Below are 7,420 nucleotides of genomic sequence, written 5' to 3' on the forward strand. Positions count from 1 at the left end.
TCAAGTTCGATGAAAACTAAAAGCGCTTGTCTAGTCTATGTCTAGTCACTTAGAGCCAGGGCCAGAAGGCCCAGGTGACTGCATCGTCACATGGCTATGGGTTCTGAGCCCCCGTAGTGACTCACTCATCTAATTAAGCTAGTGACTACTCATCAGTCACTCATCTGATTAGGGCTAAAAGCCCCATCATGGTTAATAGAACCTTGAAGTGATATTCACTCATCTATTCAGGGCTATAAGCTCTGTATGATTATCATGATCATCATTTGATAATATATACAAGCAATAATGAGTTTTATTGCTGGGCTTTGGCTCATAGGTGCTATGTGGTGCAGGTAAAGGAAAAAAAACTCACCCAGCCTTGAGTTGAGAGCTTAGGTGGTGATGTGTACATATGCCTCCGCTTGACCACAACGCCCAAGGAGTTTCTCGGAGGAACTAGGGGGTTAACCCTATTTTTGCTGCTTAGGTCGGCGGGTTGTAATTTTACACTATTATGACTGTTTTGAATTGTAAATAACTTGTAAACATTTTTATGGGCCTGTGAACATTTTTATGTTTTAAATAAAATATATCCTTCCCCTTTTGATTTGATTTTTTTTCACCTTAACCTATTAATAACACTAGATGCACGTTTATAACCAAAGAACTCAATTAGTGAGTTAAGCACGGTTCAAAGTTCACAATAATAGCCTTGGAGTAACCAGGGCGTTACAGACGTCCCAGCCAGTTCTTCCAAGACCCCGGAGGGGCAACCGGGCTGATGGTATTGCCAACCCGACTGTGGAAGCACAAACAGAAACAGGGAATAAACGAGCCCCCTCAGTGGCTCAAACCCCAAATCCTGATGCTGTGCAGAACGTCCCAGAGCTTGACCGGGCAAATTCGAGAAGATCTAGGCCCCACAATGGGAGGCAACAACCATCTCCCATAAGACATCGCCCATCACGAATAAGGCATCCCTCACTAGTTCAGGAAATTCCGCAACCTGCCCATCAAGAAAGGAATCGATGGGCTAGGCACGAACAAGGAGAAGTTGCCGAAGATCGCAGGGCTCCTCAACCTACGAAAATCTAAATGTCACAATCACAAATTTCTAGGACAAGGAGGTCAGTAGGAGAACCATCTCGCAATAACTGAGCAGCAAGCTATGTAAGAGAAAGCTAGGATTACACTAGGTCTGTGAGCATTTAGAACACAGAACTAAGGAATGCCGGGAACCGAGGAGACCACCCTGATCTACGGGAACATTTAAACCATAATCGGGGATGTGACAATCCCCCGAACCCAGATCTACGAGACCATCTGAATGGACGCAAACAGTCAGTTTACAACCCTGCACCGAGACAGGGAGCTGGATTTGTAATCAACAACAACCAACCCCCTCAAGTCCAAGCTAGGCCTCCCGTAGATCTAGGCCAAGAAATGATTGAACATTTGGAGAGAGCATTCAGGCTCTTACAGAACGAGCGTAGCAGGGAGAAGGATGAAGAATTTGATGAGGTGCTCGAGCCATTTGCCCCGCATATCTCCAACACCCCGTTTCCTCAGGGGTTTAGAATTCTTCATGTCCCGCCATTTGATGGAAATTCAGATCCATATAGCCACCTGAACACGTTCAACACTATTATGCGAGCCAGCAATGTGGGCTACGAGCTCAGATGTATGCTGTTCCCAGCCACACTCACAGGACAAGCAAAAAACTGGTTTGAAAAGTTCAAAAGGCATTCGATCACATCCTGGGATCAATTGTCAAGAGATTTCAAAAAATAATTTAATGTTATGGTTGGCATTAGGCCCAAGGCCTTAGCCCTGACCAATGTCCAGCAACAACCAAACGAGTCACTAAAAGGTTACCTCACATGGTTTAACTTAGAAGTGGCCCGAGCTCAAGATGTCAACGATAGTGGTCACTTAATGGCGGTTCGAGCTGGTGTAATGCTAGGAAGTCCTCTCTAGGAAGACTTACAAAGGAAACATGTCAGGTCGTTAACCGAGTTCAATCGACGAGCCCAGATGTTTGTCAATGTAGAAGAGGCAAGGTCAGCATTGAACATGACCTCCCAGCCCATAACTGCAACAACAAATGCAAACTCTGCTTCGACCTCGGCAGACCCGTCAACTTTGAAACCCTTCGGGGACAACCCGTCCAAAAGGAAGAAAAACGAAGGGAATAACCCCGAGGCAGATGTGGGAAAGAAGAAGAAAGGGGAAAGATACTTCTCCGTATACAAAGTGTATACCAAGCTCAATGAATCTCGAGAGAACATCCACCTGGCTAATGAAAACCAAGTCCCATTCAGACGACCTGACCCAATGAGGAATCAAAAATCAAAGAGAGATTCTAGTAAGTACTGTAGATTTCACTGTGATATCGGACATACAACCGATGAGTGTCGATAGTGAAAAGACGAGATCAAAGGATTGATCTTGAGGGGTTATTTCGGACAATACGTAAGAAACCGAAATCACAACCAGGCTTCCACCAGCCAAAGGGCAGTAGCTGCACCACCTGCCCAGAGCAGTAACTCCTGAGCTTGGGAGGATAAGCGACCCCCTCTGATTGATGGAGAAGATGTCATAACCATCTTAGGGGGACCCCATGTCACAGGATTGGGAAGGAACGCCCAAAAGAGATATGTAAATTAGCTCAAGACAGGTGATGGTTCACCCTACAAACCCGAACCAACAGCTCCAAAACAACAAAGGGTTGAAACTAAACCTATAACATTCACTGTCTCATGTCCAATTTCCCCATAACGAACCCTGGTCATAACCCTCCAGCTCGCGAACAAGAGGGTACACTAAGTCCTGATTGATAACGGAAGCTCGGTAAATATCCTCTATAAAGCTACTTTAGAAAAGATGGGACTTACACTTCGCGACCTAAAGGCCCGTGCAACCACACTGTACGGTTTTTCAGGAGAAGGGATTGCCTATATGAGATCCATTGAACTCCCTGTGACCTTGGGAGACTATCCAGTCTCTATAACCAAGATGATGGAGTTCGTCGTGGTGGATCTTCCATCTGCCTACAATGTACTGCTCGGAAGACCCGTCCTAGTTGGGCTGGGGGCAGTATCATCTGTTAGGCACTTGGCCATCAAGTTCCAGACTTCTAGTGGTGTTGGGACTCTGAAAGGGGACCAGCTTGCGGGGAGGGAGTGTTATAGCATCTCCGTTAGAGGAAGGAAACAAACAAGTGCACAGACACTTGTGATAATACAAAACATGGATGGGACGATCTTTAAGATAGATGAAAAGATTGACCCTAGAATAGAGGAAATGACTAACCTCGAACCTCTACAAGAGCTCGAAGAGGTCAAGCTCGAAGAAGTCGATCCCACGAAGACGGTGAAGGTGAGTAAGAATCTTTCTGAAAAAGCCAAATAGAAACTAATTCCCTTCTTAATAGAGAACCAGGATGTATTCGCATGGTCACATTCAGACATGGTGGGAATAAGTCCAAATGTCATAAGTCAAGCACTTAACATCGACAAGAACTTCCCCCCGAAGCAACAACAACAAAGACTCCTGGACGACGATAGAAAGAAGGCACTAAAGGAAGAAGTCGACAGGTTAAAGGAAAATCGATTCATATGAGATGCCTTCTATCCTGATTGGATTGCCAATCCAGTTTTGGCTATGAAACCAAATGGAACATGGCGAACCTGCATCGACTACTCCGACCTTAACAAGGCATGCCCCAAGAATTGTTTTCCCTTACCTCAGATCGATCAGCTCGTAGATGCCACAATAGGTCACAGCCTCATGTCGTTCACAAATGCCTATTCTGGATATAACCAGATCGCCATTCATGCATCGAACTAAGAGTATACGAGATTTGTAACTGATAAAGGATTATACTGCTACAATGTCATGCCTTTTGGGCTTAAAAACGCTGGAGCAACATACCAAAGACTTGTGAACAGAATGTTCTCTGAGCATATATGTAATAACATGGAAGGTTATGTTGATGAATTGCTAGTCAAGTCTAAACATAACCATAACCATATGGATGACCTTGAAGAATGATTTGCCATATTACAAAAATATAACATGAAACTCAACCCACAAAAAAGCTTTTTCGGAGTATCTTCGGGAAAGTTTCTAGGTTTTATAGTAAACGCACGAGGGATAGAGGTTAATCCTGACAAGATCAAGGCATTGATTGATATGCCCTCGCCTTGAAAGTATAAAGATGTCCAGAGTTTAACTGGACGGATGGCGGCATTTAGTAGGTTTGTTTCAAAATCTATAGACCGTTGTCTTCCTTTCTTCAACCTTTTGAGAGGGGGCAAAAAGTTCGAGTGGATAGAGGAATGGGAGCTCGCATTCCAGGATTTAAAGAAACATCTCGCAGAACCTCCGATCTTGTCAAAGCCTATCACAGGAGAAGTCCTATACTTGTATCTTGCTACTACCGAGCACGCCATTAGTGTTGTGCTCGTCCGAGAAGACAAAAAGGTACAAAAACCAATGTATTATGTCAGCAAAGGGTTACTTGTGGCAGAATCGAGATACCCTTTAATGGAAAAGCTAGCTCTCAGCCTGATCCATTCATCTCAAAAACTCTAACCTTATTTCCAAGCACATCATATTCATGTGTTAACTGACCAACCACTGGGACAAGTTTTTTCTAAACTAGAAGCCTTGGGGAGATTGTTAAAGTGGGCCGTCAAACTCGGACAGTTCGAGATCACATATCATGCGAGAACGACCATAAAGGGACAAGCCCTGGCAGATTTCATCGTAGACTGTACTAGAGTGTCTAACAACGAGGTTATAACCCCAACTCATGAGCTGTGGAAGCTTTATGTCGACGGATCATCCAATGAAAATGGATCGGAGGCAGCAATCATACTAATCACCCCAGGAGGAAGTCATTTTCATTCTGCCTTGAGGTTCAACTTCGAAGAGTCCAATAATGAAGCTGAATACGAAGCATTATTAGCAGGGCTTCGATTAGCCAAGGAACTCAAAGCAAAGTCTATACACTACTGCAGTGATTCACAGTTAGTGGTCAACCAAATTTTAGGGGAATATCAAGCTCGTGGCATGAAGATGGCTACGTATTTAGAGAAAGCCGAGGATGCACTCGGACAATTCAAGTTCTATGCTATAGAGCAAGTTCCCCGAGAGCAAAACTCAAATGCAAATGCATTGGCCAGGCTCGCCATGGCCAGTGACGCCGACACGCTTAACGTGGTCCCAATAGAATTTTTATCAACCCCCAGTATCAGCAAGCCTGATGAGGAAGACTTGTGCATGATTGACTCCTAACCGACTTGGATGACCCCGATAGTTGATTAACTCGATACCGGCATTCTCCCAAAAGAACGGAATAAGGCTTGGAAATTGAAGTATTAGATCCTGAGATACACTATTGTGAAAGGAAGGTTGTACCGAAGAGGATATTCTATGCCACTACTCCGGTGTGTAACTCCACCCGAGGCAAAGAAAATTCTGGAAGAAATTTATGAAGGATTTTGTGGAGATCACACTGGGGGGCATAGTCTATCCAAAAAAGTCATAAGACAAGGATATTTCTGGCCCACTTTCAAGGCAGACGTGTTCGAGTATGTTAAGAAATGTGATAAATGCCAGCATTTTTCTTTATTCCACAAGCCCCACCTATCGAGCTCACCATGCTGACTTCTCCATAGCCATTTACGGTATGGGGAATCGACCTTATAGGCTCATTACCAACAGGCAAAGGTGGAGTAAAGTATGTTTTGGTTGTGGTCGATTATTTTACAAAATGGACTGAGGTAGAACCCTTGGCAAAAATTACCTCAAAAAAGTTTTAGACTTTGTGGTAAAAAACATTATCTGCTAATACGGAATGCCCAAGAAGATAGTGTCGGACAGTGGTACCCAGTTCGAATGTGATTTATTTACCCATTTCTGTGAAAAGAATGGGATAATTAAAATCTTATCCTCCATTGCCCATCCCCAATCAAATGGTCAGGTCGAAGCCGTCAACAAAACCCTTAAAAGCTCGATGAAGAAAAGGTTGGAGGAGGCTAAAGGAAAATGGCCCGAGGAGTTACCCCAAGTTTTGTGGGCTTATCAAACCACAGCTCGTACTTACATAGGGCATACCCCTTTCTCCCTAGCATATGGGTGCGAAGCCATGCTACCAATTGAGGTTGAAATACCCATAATTCGGAGCCATGCTTACGATCAAGCCTCGAACCAATCCCAGCTCGAAGAAAGTCTGAACCTTATTGAAGAGAAACGAGATGAAGCTCAACGGAAGAATTTAGCATATCAGCAGCGAGCTACTCGATACTTCAATAAAAAGGTTTGGAATAGAAAGCTCGGATTGGGAGACTTAGTATTAAGACATGTATTCCTAGCTACAAAGGACCCGTCTGCTGGAGTACTCGGACCTAACTAGGAAGGACATTACCAGATCGAGTCCATTATTCAGCCTAGAGTATATAAATTGGCCTGATTAAACAAAGAATTGGTACCGCGAGCTTGGAATGGCGAACATCTACGACCTTACTATCAGTAGTGTAGGAAAGATGTTTTATTGTAACCAAGCTTATTTATTTTTCAGAATTTTTATTAATAAAGTGTTCAACTTTGCTCAAAAGTTATTTTCTTTATTAAATGTTGTATTTTTTGCAAACTCTCTTAATTCAATAACCTATGGTCACACTCATAGGATATTAAGGGGGCATCATTGGTATACAACAATACCATAAGTTTGAAAAAATAAATAACATAAAATAAAAATGTCTGGATGGTTAACCTGACATGAAAATGATATATACACGAAAACTAGCAAAAATTTCTGGATCATTAACCCGACGTAGAGGTTATAAGTGTAAACGTGAGCCAAAGCTGTCTGGATATAACTAGATTATTAACGTTATAAGTGTCTAGATATAACCAGATGCGTGAGCTAAGACAATCTAGAGGTAACTAGATTATTAAAAATAAAAGTGTCTGGATATGACTAGATATGTGACCTAATATGATCTGGACATAACCAGATTACCAAAATTACATAACCAGATTACTAATCGACAAAATTTGGAATATAAATAGACCTGCTTTGAGCTTAGTCGAGATCGAGGCTGGAAGATCTTGCAAAAAGATAGTTTCGACCTCACAACCTTGAGGAGCTACTCGAGGAAGAGGAAAAGTGACTACAAAAGCAGGATATAACTAAACTACCTATCTTACATGCCATATAAGTACTTTTAAGTTCATGGTAAAAGTAAGGTCCGATCTTGACAAATAACGAGATTGGACATGGATAAATTGAGTAAACTGTGCACGAATGCATTGGAACTCGAGCTTAAATCCAACAGGTGTTTGTATGAATATACAAACATAAAGGCAAACATTTAATATAAGATGCTCAAAATATTTTGACCTAGAAATGTGAAGCAAAAATATTAAA

This window comes from Humulus lupulus, chromosome 8 (genome assembly GCF_963169125.1).
Source record: "Humulus lupulus chromosome 8, drHumLupu1.1, whole genome shotgun sequence".
In the NCBI taxonomy this organism is placed as follows: domain Eukaryota; kingdom Viridiplantae; phylum Streptophyta; class Magnoliopsida; order Rosales; family Cannabaceae; genus Humulus; species Humulus lupulus.